The sequence below is a fragment of the Petaurus breviceps genome, unplaced genomic scaffold, assembly GCF_028583685.1.
Source record: "Petaurus breviceps papuanus isolate PSGF00001 unplaced genomic scaffold, PetGlider_PUasm1.0 185, whole genome shotgun sequence".
NCBI classification, from domain to species: domain Eukaryota; kingdom Metazoa; phylum Chordata; class Mammalia; order Diprotodontia; family Petauridae; genus Petaurus; species Petaurus breviceps.
The window spans coordinates 35,273,565-35,288,561 of record NW_027185797.1 but is presented as its reverse complement, the minus strand read 5'-3'; the positions used below and the strand labels follow the sequence as shown (position 1 = coordinate 35,288,561).

The window sequence follows — 14,997 nt, the reverse complement described above, 5'->3', positions numbered from 1 at the left end:
TTCCTTCCTTCCTTCCTTCCTTCCTTCCTTCCTTCCTTCCTTCCTTCATTTAAAAAACACTTATTAAGAATTCCCTAAGCACTTTGTTGGGTACTAGGGATACCAGGACAGAAAAAGTAAAATGAAAAATGCCTTTCTTCAAAAAGCTCACAGATCACCTACATTCCCTAGCCTGAAAGAACAAAATTATCTTTGATATTACTAAAGTTGATAGTAATATGATGTTATATTATAGTCATTATCTTTTGTTTAAGAAGGGAGGCGAATGCACAATGTCTTTTGGAAAGACTTTGATTAGGATATTTTTTTTTTCAAAAATTAAATTCCACTAAGTAAGATAAAGTTCAGTTTGTGGAAAATTTGCTTGTATGGAATTCCTCATGGCCGAAGGCCAGATGAGCTGTTACTCTAGTTTCTCCCTCATTACAAGTACTGCAAGAAGCTGATATAATTATCTAATGATAATAGTACACAAAGAAACAACAGCTCCATGATAGTAAATGACAATATCTTCATATCAATGAAATAATCATTTTTGTGTGCTTACAGTTGATATATATGTATGTGTGTAGCAGTCTTCATTTCTGATCATCTCTTCCATTCTACTGAATCATCTCTTGTAACAAAGAATAGCAAAAGAAAGAGTGATAAAGTTGTTCAGCCAAACCCACTGGTGTGTCAGCTATGCACATAAATGGCACATTCCTACTCAGAGTCCTCCACCTCAGCCAGGAAGGGCAAAGTTGCATTTCTCTTCCCTTGGCTCATCTTTCTTTTCATTCATTATAATTTCAAAAGTTTCTTTTCCCCCGTTTTGTTTGTTGTTCTTTCTATTTACCTTATTAGACTTCTTTTGTATGTTGTTCCCTATTCTGCTTATCTCACTAGGATGCATAAGTTCACAAAAGTCTTCCTCTGTATCTCTAAGTTTTTCATATTCATTGTTTCTTATGATGCAATAATCTTCATAGGATCATAGAGTTTGAATTGGAAGGGACCTTGGAGACCATACAATCTAACCATCTCCTTTTACAAATGAGGAAACTGAGTTTAAGTGACTAGTGGCCGGAGTCACACAGCTAGTAAGTATCTGGGGCAAGACTTGAACTCAGGGTTTCCAGACTGCAGTCTCAGCACATTTATAACCAACTGCCTCTCCTATTACATTTCTATAGCAAATGTTGTTTAACCATTTACTATCGGATGGCAGAAACTGCTGGAATTTACTCATTGCTAGGCCATAGAGAAGCTTTAGGAAAAGTTCCCCATGGGTCACTTTAAAACTGAGCAATCCCAGCCAGAAAGGCATGTTTGTAAAGTGTTCCTTGGGCATTGGGAGTTGTGTGCTGTGGGTGGGCTAAAAGGTCAAATGGCAGAGTAAATGGAAAGATTCTTCTATCTCTTCTGGAATTATAGCCATCGTTAGTTGCCATATACTACTTTTCATAGTTTCCATGTTTATTTTCCTCTCAAGGCCAAATGCTGCCTCTTTTACCTCTGGGGCTCAGTTTCATAAATAAGGACATTAGGAGCATCTGGCTGCCTCCCAGAAGTTCTGAGGACTCCTCCTTCTTGTCTGGCATAGACTTTGTTGACATTTGATGCTATTGTTTCCTTCACCAAAACAAACTGTTTTCTAAAAATCTGGGGGACCAAGTTGTGCAGATTTCACAACAGTAAGCCAAGTTCTCATGGAACTTAAAATACAAGGTGCTCTCTGGATCCTTGGATTGGAAGGTCAGACATCCTTTAGAAATTGTCTGCTTGGCTACAAGTTCCTTGCCAAGACTTTTCTCGGGGATCTCCTCCCTTCCTCCCTCTCATTACAGTAAATGTGAATTGATAGAGTGTGGGGACCCACAAAGGGTGTACCTTGACTACTATTTTAAACTTTCACTCAGACTTCCTACTCAAGCAAAGCAGTGTTATTCATATTTTCCCCCTCCATATGTGACGAATCTGTAAATTATAGAATGCAACAGGAGATAGAAAATAGAGGTCCTGACTTCCTTGGCCATTTGTCTGCTCACAATCCTTTATACCAAAAACTGTCATGTATAGAAGGAAGATGTGTCTCCCATTTCCTTTTCATCTTGCCATGGTTAATTCCACCTCCACTGTTTGCTACATATTTCCTAGTCAAAAATGGCAAAAGGAACTGAGGTGACATGGGCTGTTGTGTAATATCAATGAAGTGTTCACAATTAATTGCTTTGGGGGAATTAGGGTAGAATTTTTTTTTAAATTAAATTGGTTTGTTTATTTACTTTTAGTTTGCAACATTCAGTTTCACAGTCCCTTGAGTTTTAAATTTTCTCCCCCTCCCTCTTCCCCCCATCATGGCAGCCTGCACTCGAATATAGGATTTACAAATATTTTCACATTAATTATTAGTCAGGTTGTAAAGAAGGATTGTAACTGATGGAATGATCAGTGGGAAAGAGGAAACAAAACAAAACAAGAAAAATAAACACAGCAAGTAGTTTGTTTCAATCTGCATTCGGACTCTGCATCTCTTTCTCTGGAGGTGGATATTTCTTTCAATCATGAGTCTTTTGGAGTTGTCTTATAACCTTACATTGCTGAGAGGAGCCCAGTCTACTGAAGTTGGTCATCACACATATGTTGTGTCTATGATTGTGTACAGATTCTCCTGGTTCTGTTCTTCTCGCCCAGTATCAGTTCATATAAATCTCTCCAGGTTATTATGAAGTCCGTCTGCTCCTCATTTCTTATAGCACAGTAGTACTCCATTACATTCATATACCACAACTTGTTCAGCCATTCCCCTATTGATGGGCATCCCCTTGATTTTCAGTTCTTTGCCACCACAAAAAGAGCCGCTATAAATATTTTTGTATATACAGGTCTTCCTCCCACTTCTCTGATCTCTTAGGGATATAACCCTAGTGTGATATTGCTGGGTCAAAGGGTATGAAATTATTTTTAGCCCTTTGGGCATAGTTCCAGATTGCTCTCCAGAATGGTTGGATGAGTTTACAACTCCACCAACAATGCATTAATGTTCCAGTTTTTCCACATCCTCTCCAGCATTGATCATTTTCCTGTTTTGTCATCTTAGCCAATCTGGCTGGTGAGATGTACCTCAGATCAGAGTTGTTTTGATTTGCATTTCTCTAATCACTAGTAATTAGAACATTTTTTTCATATGCTTATAGATATCTTTATTTTCATCTTCTGAGAACTGCCTGTTCATCTCCTTTGACCATTTATCAACTGAGGAGTGGCTTGTATCCTTATAGATTTGACTCAATTCTTTTTATATTTTAAAAATGAGGCTTCAGCCTGCACGGTGCTGTCTCACCAGTGAGCCGGTGGTGAGAAGGAATCGCAGGGAGACCTGGCCCGAGCTGTGTCCTGTCCTGTCCCTCAGCCCGCCATGGAGTACCTTATCGGCATCCAGGGGCCCGACTACATCTTGGTGGCCTCGGACCGCGTGGCCGCCAGCAACATTGTCCAGATGAAGGACGGTCATGATGAGAGGTTCAAGATGAGCGAGAAGATCTTACTTCTGTGTGTTGGCGAGGCTGGAGACACTGTGCAGTTTGCCAAATACATTCAGAAAAATGTACAGCTGCACAAGATGCGCGATGGATATGGATTGTCTCCCACAGCAGCAGCTAACTTCACATGTCGGAATCTGGCTGACTACCTCCGGCGTCGGACCCCATACCACGTTAACCTCCTGTTGGCTGGCCAATGAGCATGAAGGACCCGCACTGCACTATATGCACTGCCTGGCAGCCCTGGCCAAAGCTCCATGTGCAGCCCATGGGTGTGGTGCCTTCTTGACCCTCAGCATCCTAGATCGTTACTACAAACCAAGTATCACGTGTGAGGAGGCCATAGAGCTCCTGAAGAGATGTCTGGAGGAGCTCCAGAAGCGATTCATCCTGAACCTATCATCCGTCAGTGTTCGGATCATTGACAAAGACGGCATCCATGAGCTGGACACCATCCTCCCTTCCAAGAAGAGCTAACCTACCACCGATCCCCAACTGACCCCACCGGCCAGCTTACCTTTTTGTGACTGGCTCCTTTACTATCGTTTTCTACACTTCCGAAATTCAGAGAACTAGATCCCAATAAAGCTGGATATTGACGAAAAAAAATGAGGCCTTTATCAGAAACATTGGTTGTAAAAATTCTTTCCCAATTTTCCACTTCCCTCTTAATCTTGGTAACATTGGCTTTATTTGTACAGAAGCTTTTCAATTTAATGCATTTTGCATTTTATAATGCTCTCTAATTCTTGTTTCATCATGAAGTCTTTCCCTCTCCATAGATTTGACAGGTAAACTGTCCTTTGGTCTCCCAGATTGCTTACAGTATCAGCCTTTATACCTATATCATGCACCCATTTCAACTTTATTTTGGTGTACGGTGTTAGATATTATTGGTCTATGCCCAATCTCTGACATACTATGTTCCAGTTTTCCCAGCAGTTTTTGTCAAATAGTGCGTTCTTATCCCAAAAACTGGGGTCTGTGGGTTTATCTAACAGTAGATTGCTACAGTCATTGGCTGCTGAGTCTTTTGTACCCCATCCATTCCATTGGTCCACTACTCTATTTCTCAGCCAGTAACAATTAGTTTTTATGACTGCTGCTTTATAAATCATACAGATTAAAATCTGGTATGGCTAGGCCACCTTCCCTAGCATTTCTTTTGATTAATTGGCTTGATATTCTGGACCTTTTGTACTTCCAAATGAATTTTGCTACTTTTTTTTCTAGCTCTACAAAGTAATTTTTTGGTAGATTAATTGGTATGGCACTAAATATGTCATTTAATTTAGGTAAAATTGTCATTTATATTATATTAGTTCGACCCAGCCATGAGCAATTGATGTTTTTCCAATTAGTTAGATCTGACTTTATTTGTGTGAAAAGTGTTTTTCAATTGTCTTCATATAAATCCTGGATTTGTTTTGGCAGGTAGTACCAAATTGAATAAGAGGGGTGATAGTAGATATCCTTCTTTCACCCATGATCTTATTGGAAATGCTTCTAGCTTAGCCCCATTACTAATAATACTTGATGATGGTTTTAGATAGATGCTATGGAGGGTATGAACACCCCCACTGGCCTGTTGTTGAAAAGACTGAGGATGACTCCTGGAGGCTGATGGGGAGAGTTTTGGGATCATCTTGATGAGTTTACAGTGTGGGGAGTCTTTGGAACTTTTAATTGTATCTTCCTATGAAGGATATGCAGTTGTTGCCTCCTGGGGGACAGAAGTCTCTGACATTGCTAATGAAGTGGTTTCCTTACACATTTGTGGGATTGGTAGATATCAGAGGAGACACTCCTTTGGGGTGACCAAGAGAAGAGAATCTTCAGTTGTAGACTCAGACCTTTCTCTCTTTTGAGAGCACCGTAGAAGTAAGGGCAGAATTGGGTTGAGTGAGGGAAGATAAGGAACAGACACATGTTAACAATCTTCATTTTCTTACCCATGAGACCTGGGAAGAGAGTTCTGGAACTCATCACGCTGGCCCCAGTTTTGGAGAGTTGAGAACCTAACTTAGAAATGGAAAGAGTATCCACATGATCATTATTAGGATTTCCTGGATCCCAGTCTTCTGAAGGGCTGTTGAGAGTTCCTAATCACTAACCTACTTGATGGAGGAGAGGACAATTACCTGGGCACTGACAGTTTGGGGGGTTTCCAACCATTGCAAGATTGAGTTCCAGAATCCAGCTTTTGGCAAGAGAAGGGGGATTTTTTGTAGCATGAAAGGGAGTGTGTTGAGCAGTACCATACTCTAAATAATTAGAAATGGAACATCAGTGAGCCTAGACTTGGAGAAGCATAAGAGTCGAAGTCAGGATATGAGTGAGCAAAAGAAGTTGACTTTACCCTCAATTATTGCCAAAGTGGTTTTTTTTTTTTGCTTGTTTGTTCCTGGGTTGCTAATTTTTTTTGCCATTCAATTTTATTGCAAAGGTGTCTTGTCCCTCTAGCAACTCTGAACATTTTTTTCCCTTTTGGGGAGAACTCATGTCCTGCATATTACTACACCAAGGCAGGGAACCTAAGTAGGTGCCTGGGGGTAAAAGTAGGACTCACTAGAAAGACAGGGGAATGACCATCTAGTACCCTCAAGAGAATGTCCTTTGGAGAGAGTTATAAATCAAGATGTCTATGTGGATTTGTAGGGATAAGGGATAAGGGAAGAATCACCAGAAAGTCACAGGGTTTTCCCACTAGAAATCCATGGTCCATTTCCCTTCCACAAAACACATTATGTAACTATAAGCCTAGAGTACTTTAGAATCTAAGGAGAATATATGACACCAGTGGATGAAGAATTTTTATGACTTATTTATGAGGTACTGTGACTTATATGTATGATTTTTCTCCATTACCTTTTCTGTGGAGTGGGAAGAAAGTTGTCCTGAAAACTACGTCCTTTTGTTATCTTGCTTGCTTATAGGGGATCAGAGCATCCCTTTATACCCTTGAAGAGATCTTTCACACTAGCTATTGTCAAGCTATGCTCTAAAATTCTCCAGAAGCAATTTTGGGCTAGGTCAATATAAACCAAAGAGAAAATGATTTGATTGGGGGAGAGGAGAAGAAGAGGTCCTGTGCCATGGCATATAGGTACATTAACACAGATCACTTTATAGTGAGAAAGTAACTTAAAGACTGACTTGTCAATCTCCTTATTCCACAGATGAAGAAATGAAGACCAGACCCAAGGAGGTCACTTCCGTAAGGCTACACAACTCAGTAGTGGCAGATTTGGGAGCAAATTCAAATCTCTTGTCTCCCAATATGGTGTTCTATCTAATTCACCATGTGATTAAAAACCATTTATTCTATTCCCAATCTATGAGATTCAGATTTTTCTTTTAATTCCTTTTTTGTGTACCTTCTTTTTCCGCCTCTCTTTCCCTTTCCATTTCTCCCCTTTCTCCCTTTCTTTATATACTCATATGTGTGTGTATATATGTGTGTGTATATATATATACATATACAGATAAATACATACACATAGATACATATATGCAAATAATACTATAATTATTATATAATATAACAAGACCATTTATAAAAACACACATGTGTCCCACAGAGAAGTAAGTGACTTCCCCAGGGCTACATTGTCCACAATTGTCTTCTACAGGATTTAAACCGAAATCTTCCTGACTCAAGGCCCAATCTTCTCCCAGCTCTTGCTAATTTTCTGAGAAGCACTTTCTAGAAATGGAAACTATTACATTTCAAAGGGATTAGTGAGTTTCTGATTTGAATGTTTTTCAAGATAAAATGGAACTTTCCAACATGATTGCAGTTATCTATCAGTGCATCCCTGGTGTTCATGGAATAGAATCAGCCCCAATTAATAAAGACCTTTCCTTTCACTTCCAATGGATTACTTGGTTGAACTGGCAGGCAAAGACAGGATTTGCTAGAAGTCATGAAGGAGGTAGATTTATATTCTCTATCTGCACCTAATAACGTTTACATGCATATCTAAGAGTTAGCCCAAAGAAACAATAACTGCATGAATCATGTTTCAAGCCCCAGCAAATACACAGATAATGCAGTAAACCTGGCTGGTGGGGATTATTTTTAACAATGAGATGAAAAATTTTCTGTTAACTTGAATGACTGCTCGAAATTTTCTTCTTACTGCACCTCTGTTCTTTCTCCTTTGATTGCCTGTTTCCTTATATTGGATGATGACCCAGATACAAAATTACAGAATACTTTCCATCTGTAGTGCCTGGTTTCTGGTATCACTTAACTCATTCAGTCCTGAGTTGGTTCCTGACTGGGGTCGGCCAAGCCCAGACCAGGATTTCCTTTGGAAAGAAAGGATACGGGCAACCTTTGCCCTCGGGGTAACTAGGGGAACGCTATTTTCTTTTCTGCTTTTTGTAATCGTGCTATGAAATCTGGATAGAATGGTACAGTATAGAGACTTTTGTTACTTACATTTCTGGCATTTTAAAATCCCGATCAATAATCACTTTAAATCTTAGGCAATTTCATTCTTCTCCTCATCCCCTATATTTCCCTAAATGTAAAATTAAAAGGATGAAGTAAACCAGCAAGACAGCCATAGAAACTCAGAATTTCAGAAATGAAAGGCACCCTCAGAAGTGATTTGGTTTAATCCTTACATGAAATAGGATTCCCTTTACAACGGAACTGACTGGCTATTTGCTCAATGTTCTGTGATGGAGTATACCTTCCCTCCTGAAGCAGCTTATCCCTCTTTTGGATCACTTCATTTTGGGGATGTTTTTTTCTTCTCTCAAGTCTAACCTTGCTTCTTAGCAATTTGCCCTCATTTTTTTCCTGATTTTTTCTCTGGAGCTAAGGACCCCCACACAGTCCAGAACACCAGGGCCTGATAGGAAGAACCCTTAGAATAGAAGTCATCGGTTTGGTGTTCTGTCCCAGTTCTTATAGTGACTCACCAAGTGACCTCTGGACTTAATTTGTCTTGTCTGCAAACAAATGGCATGATATCTGCTCTGTTTTCTTTAGAAGTCTATTATTGTGAGCATTAATTAAATAAGATAACAAATAGAGAAGGATGTAGAAACAGAGAACATTCATGTTAAAGACTTTGACCAATGTTCATTCAAGAGGACAGCTACCTCTTGGTGGAGAGATGAGACTATGGGTGCCGAATGTTGTGTAGACCATTGGTTAATTGTATTTAATTGATTTTTTAAAAACTGAACTTCTGTGTGACAAGGGAGGGTTCAATGGGAAGATGGAGTGGGGAGTGAACCATCAGGAAAGTCTATCCTATAAAAAAGAAAATATATTAAAATTTAAATATGGATGAAAAATGCAATGAATAAGAATCAGGTACATTTTATTTAAGGATTTGTATTATTCATGATTCAGGCAGCGCAAAAAGTGTTTATTGAGTGCCCATAGGTGGTGTACCTGAGCTGAGGGTATGAGTAACAAAGAGTTCTATCGATGCTATAATACCATGAACTCTTACAAGAAAGTAAACATGCAGGTATTTGTTGCTGACAGTTTTGTGGAAAACAAGATTCTTTTCTTTTCCCAGATCCAAGCTTCCCCCTCCCCGCCCCATCCCCCACATGTACTTTGTTCCAGTCTCTTCTGAGAAAGTTCCAAGTCATGTTCCACGAGTTCTCTATTTTCCTCAGAGATAATCACCAAGGGAAAGCACACCGTGACCTAAGATGGGAGGACTGTGCCTCCTGTTGGCTGTTTGGAACACAGAGAGGCTTGTCACGCACATGAGGCCTCCTCATGCTGTGGAATTCTTAAAGGCTTTGACAGTAGAGAATAATCCGTGGAAGGTCCTATCCAGCTGCGATGGTTCCTACCATGGGGCCCTGTCACAGGTAGTCTGCCCCTTCTCTGAGGATCAGCTTTACCAAAAGAGAAACCACCAAGTAAGGAATTCGTCCAGGCTTAGAAACTCATGGAATCATTATCTAATACACAGAAAGGCATAAATTTGTGTTGGTGTAAGGTTTGATGCAGTGATGAAATTATAGGTCTTTAGAGTATCATTTATAATTAAATGTTGCTGTTTGTGTGTGTGTGTGTGTGTGTGTGTGTGTGAGAGAGAGAGAGAGAGAGAGAGAGAGAGACAGACAGACAGACAGACAGACAGACAGACAGAGACACAGAGACACAGAGAGAGAGACAGAGCCAGAGAGACAGAGACAGAGAGAGGGAGAATGTGTTTAGCCCACTAGCCTTTTCTGCGTTCCTACATTAAAGACAATTTAGAACATCCATTTAGATTTGTTTTGGCATCTTGATAACTGAGCTCTCTGAATAGAGGAACAAATGACTTGGCTGAGCCTTAACCTGAATTTGACTGCATCGTGACTCTGTCTGCTATATCTGGGTGTGCTCTCCATCTTTGTCTCTACCGTTAGAGGTAGGTAGTAGCGTAATGGTTAGAGCACTGGACCTAGAGTCAGGAAGACCTAAGTTCAAATATGATTTCATATACTTACTAGCTCTGCGATCCTGGACAAGTCACTTAACCTCTGTTTGCTTCAGTTTCCTCATCCATAAAATGAGGATAATAATAGCAACTATATCCCAGGTTTGTTGCAAGGATAAAATGATATATTTGTAAAGTGCTTTGTACCGTGCATTGTATCATAGGTGCTTAATGAATGCTTTTTCCTTTCCTTCCTTCTCTTTAAACATTTATTAGCTGTGTGATCCTGGTCAAGGTGTTTTCCTCTCTGGGTCAGTTTATTCTTTTGTAAAATGAGAGTTTTAGACTCATTGACATCCAACCTCCTTTCCAGCTCTAAATTGATGATCCTCTGAACATGGATGAAAATCCTGCAGCCCAGGCAAGGCAGGAATGGATTACCTGTGTTCTGCCTTGGTGGAGGGAGTGGAAAGGATCCCATACAAGATCACTGTGGTCCTGGGAGAGTGGAGTACATCTATCATTTGTGGGGTGACAAATAAATATTCACAAATGCTGTCAATCCTCTACTGTGAAGAGCCTTTCCCTGGGGTCCAGAACTTATCCTCCTCACCTGGACATAATCAGGAGTTTATCTTCTTGGGTAAGGTCAGGGTGGCAATGCAGATTCATCAGATTGGAAATAGATACAAAAATTCATCCAAGAAGCCATTCCAGAGATATCAGGAATTGCTCTGGTATACAAAGGGGACACTTCCATCTAAAACAAGACAGGTATCTGTACAATGAGAAGGTTAGACTACACGGGCTTCTTCTAGCTCAAAATTCTGAGATCTTAAAACCTACGGGGAGCATCCTACTATACACTAGACATTCTAGAGTTTCTCCCAATCATTCTTTCAGTGTAGGATAAAAAAATGAAGAAAGAAAAGAAGCATAGAAGGAGACACAAGCGAATCCAGAAAGCCAAGGAAATGCCACCAAGGGTTAAGTTGTCAGGGTTACTGTATCGTTGACTGATCTGAATTGATTTACAGTTTAAAAGAACTATTAGTTTAGTTAGCATGTCCATTTTGAATCGAACCTCTCACTTCTGTGCGTGGTATATAACCCCATTGTCTTACTAAGAATTCATTTATCTACAGATGTAAAAGGATTTGCCAGAACTTTTCACTTATTTGAAATTCTGTTTTTGGATCCAATCTAATCAGATTTTTCAGATGTGGTTATTTTAGTTAGATTTCTCTTTGCAGAACTGACCCTCTGACCAGACCTTCCTCTCTTTTTCAGGGTCGCTACATAGAAAATGCTCCCATCACGTCCCCTAAAATCACTTTATTATCCAAACAACCATCATGGGCAATCAATTACTACAAGTAGATCATTTCAGTGACTGACAAACTTTAAGTGTACAAAAGCCGAAAAGAAGTCTCAGGCTTCTTGGGGGGCTTCCAGGAATGCTGTCCACTTTAAGAGCTGCCTTTTATTAAGGAGCCATGATGGTTCTTGGAAGCTCTCCTGTGGTTTTACTCAGTAATCCCATGGGGACTATTTGGCACTAGGGTGCAAAGAGAGAGGAGCAATTAAGGAAAGACATGAACGCAGGCCATTTAAAGAGTAAATCATCCAGTGACCCACTAATAGCTATTATAAATGCTGGGCCAGCTCCATAGCTTATGGCTGTTGAAGGGTCTATTTTTGAAATATTGTTATATCATTTTTGTCCGGTTGTCTGGGTAGCTCCAAAGGCGGTTTCAAGATGTCCAATCTGAGAGTGCTAAATCTGAATTGACTTCTTGATCCAATGGGATTGTTTTGGCACATCATAAATTTGGTCACTAGGCAGTAAATCATAATCCAAACAGATCATATCTTTCAAAGGCAGCAGTATAAGAGGTGGGCACTTGGAAAATAGAAGAAACACAGTGAAGGAGAAAGACTAATAGATGGAAAGGTGTAGGAGATGAATATGATTCATGTGACTTGCAGCAAAGTGTTTAATCAATCTGGGCCTCGGTTTCCCTCATGTATCAGAGGTGGTTGGCCTAGGTACTTTCCCATGGTCCTTTCTAGCTCTAGCTCTGGGATCCTAGGATTATTCTGACAAGGTGTTTCAGAAGGAAAAGCTTATCTGAACTTTTCTATTCATGTCCAGTAAGGCAGAGTTTCTTTCAGATCTACCCCATGTCTTTGATGGAGGTAAAGCAGAGATGTGAAGGTGAGGATATCTGCTGATTATTTTGTACAGCCAAAATCAATTTTTCTGAGTTTGACTCCCACTTTATATTTTCTTGGCAATCTGGGAAAAGAACAGAAAGGAGGGAGTGAGATGAGAAACACGTGATCAGACCTATACTTTTGAAAAATCACCTTGCAACCATAGCTAGCTACTGCCATGTGAAAAAGACTCCAAATTGCAAATAAGTAGAAAATGCAAATTAAAACAACTCTGAAGTTGTACCTGATGTCCATCAGATTGATAAAGTTGACAGAAAAAAAATGGCAAATGTCAGAGGGGCTACAGTGAAACAGAAACATTAGCATTGTGAATTGGTGTAGACATTCTGGGAAGTACCTGGGAACTGTGCCCCCAAAGTTACCAAATTGTGCAGACCCTTAGATTGAGCAATATTCATTGGAGCCCCATACCCCTAGTGGAAAAGTGGAGAAGCAGATATAGGAGTCAGGAAGCCTTGAGTTCAAATTTAGCCTCAGACACTTACTGGCCATGAGATCTTGGGGACATCATTTAATCCTGTTTGCTTCACTTTCATCATCAGTAAAATAATCTGGAAAAGGACATGGGAAACCATGCCAGTACTTTTGCCAAGAAAGCCATTGGGGTCACAAAGAGTCCGACATGACTGAAACAAATGAACAAGATACACACACACATATACATAGCTATATATATATATATTTGGACATGGAGAATATAGGTATTTATTTGCTTGATTATGCATATTTATTACAAGGATTTTCTTTTTGATCAATGATGGGAAGGATAAATGAGTTAATTGAATTTAAAAAATTAAAAGAAAATTCCCCTCAGTAGCCAAATATAGAATGAAGGCTTTTACAATAGAACAGGTAAGAGGAATGAGGACCTGCCTGAAATAGGGTTGTGACCCTGTGAGTGGAAAGAAGGGATCATGGGAAAACTGTTATATGGGGGGATGGTAAGATTTGGCTATGTAATGGATATGGGGGAAGAACGAGAGAGGGGAGACAAGTATGACATTAAGGTCTTGAGACTGGTAACTGGGAGGGTGGTGGTGTCCTCAAAAGTAATAGAAATTTCCAGAAATAAATACCTTCTGTGTGAAAAGATAATACATTATATGTGTGTGTGTGTATTAAGATTATGATGCCCACAGATCATCCGGTTCAAGGGGGTTTAAGACAGTGGATGATGATGTAGGACAAGGTCCACAAAGAGGCCAGGGCTAAATACTGAGATCTGGGAATCCTCTGGGAGCTGATGAGACCAACATATTAGAAAGGGTAGAGTGAAAAGGGAGCCCAAGACCAAGTACCGGGGGAAACATCGTTAGTGGGCACAACAGCAAAGGAGATCAAGAAGGAAAAACTGGGCCGATGAGAAGAAAACCAGAACAAAGTAGTGTAAGGAAAACCTGGAGAGGAGAGACTATTCAGGAGGAGAAGTCACAAAGGAGACAAGATAAACAGTTAAGCAGCCAGGAACGGCTATTTTGTAAATAAGATAGGAGTTGTGTCATCTGAAATCAAAGCACAGTTAAAGAAAAATAAAATTCTAGGTTCAGATGAGATTTGGAAAACAAGAAAGTCATCATTCCAAAGGATTCAATGAAATAAAGATTTCCATGGGCCATTAAGAGGGAAAGAGGAACAGGGCTAGGACACTATCACTGAATTTAAAGACAACCCTGTATTGGAAAAGTCATCTATAAGAACTATTTGGTGACTCTAGGCTGTCAGCAAAATGACAGTTTGTTGCTCTCAACATTTAGTCTAATGCAGGATGCTGGCCTCTCCTGAAAGAAGACTTAAAGCAGAATCTATATAAAACCCACAGTAAAGTGCTGCTAAAGCCTCCCCCCACAATATTCTGAGATAGCCTGCATTGGGATTTCCTTTTCTTTGGTGGGGTGAGGACTACCCTGGAAGTCCTTTCTTTAATCTTCAGGGAAACTATGTTTCTGATACAATCAATCCCTTGTTTACTATGCTTCATCCTGCTGTCATTATTCAAAACAAGTATTCACAGCACAAAGCAAGGACCTTTTTAGTAGCCAAAGAGCTACCCAGCTCTTAATTCTAGGACTCAAAGAGGAAATCGCTTTTTAGGCACCATACTATGACGTCTAAAATTCAGAAGCTTGCCTGTCTCTATCGTCTGGGTTGTGTCACTCTGTTGTTCTTTTAAATCTTGCCCTAATGAAGACAGAGGAAAGGTGGGGAAAAAAGTTATTATGTAGAGGTAATGACAGTAAATGTTACAATGCAGTCTAAGCATTGTGTGTTTGTCAAATGGAGAGTTGGAATCCTCAAAGTGTTGTGTGTGTTGTGAGGTTTAAAAGAAAAAAAAAATGATTGAAAACAAAAGATGTAGTCATTTTAAGAAATCTGAGGTTTGTTCAGTCCTGGGTACCACAGTTTGGGAAGGAGTGGTAAACCAGAAAGTATCCCAGAGAAGGAAACCAAGAGTAGTGAAGGGTCAAGTTAGTGGCATATGAAGGTTATTTGAAGGATATAGGTATGTTTAACACATAGAAGAGAAAACTCAGAAGGGACCTGAGAGTAAAAGTAACATGTAGAAAAGGGATTAGATTGTATCTGTTTGGACTCATTGGGTAGAGCTAAGGGTGATATGTGAAAGTTACAAAAAAGTCAAGTTAGGTTTGATATTAAGGGGGAAAGAAGCTTCCCAAGAATTAGAAATATCAGAAAGCAGAATAAATTTCCTTGAGAGTGGGGGGTTCCTCCTCACATGAGGTCTTAGTCTAAGGCTAGATAGCCACCTGTTGGTTGAGTATTCTATGGAAGAGATTCTTGTTCAAATCTAGGGAATTAAGAGGCCTCTA

The 14,997-nt window shown here is 39.9% G+C and overlaps 1 protein-coding gene and 1 pseudogene across 2 annotated transcripts in view; both read left to right on the top strand.

The window, feature by feature from the left end:
* LOC138161814 (proteasome subunit beta type-2 pseudogene) overlaps positions 1-4,133 on the top strand; it is a 10,257-nt pseudogene extending 6,124 nt beyond the window's left edge.
* A 4,800-nt stretch (positions 4,134-8,933) lies between these two features.
* Positions 8,934-14,997, top strand: part of LOC138161815 (histone deacetylase 4-like) — a 135,658-nt gene continuing 129,594 nt past the window's right edge. Inside the window, exons 1-2 of one of the 2 annotated variants that reach the window (XR_011168474.1) lie at positions 8,934-9,425; positions 10,305-10,493. The gene's annotated coding sequence lies outside the window, so the exon portion shown is untranslated. Of the gene's footprint in view, positions 9,426-10,304; positions 10,494-14,997 lie in introns of those variants that run through there. The other variant, XM_069088762.1, reaches the window with a different exon arrangement.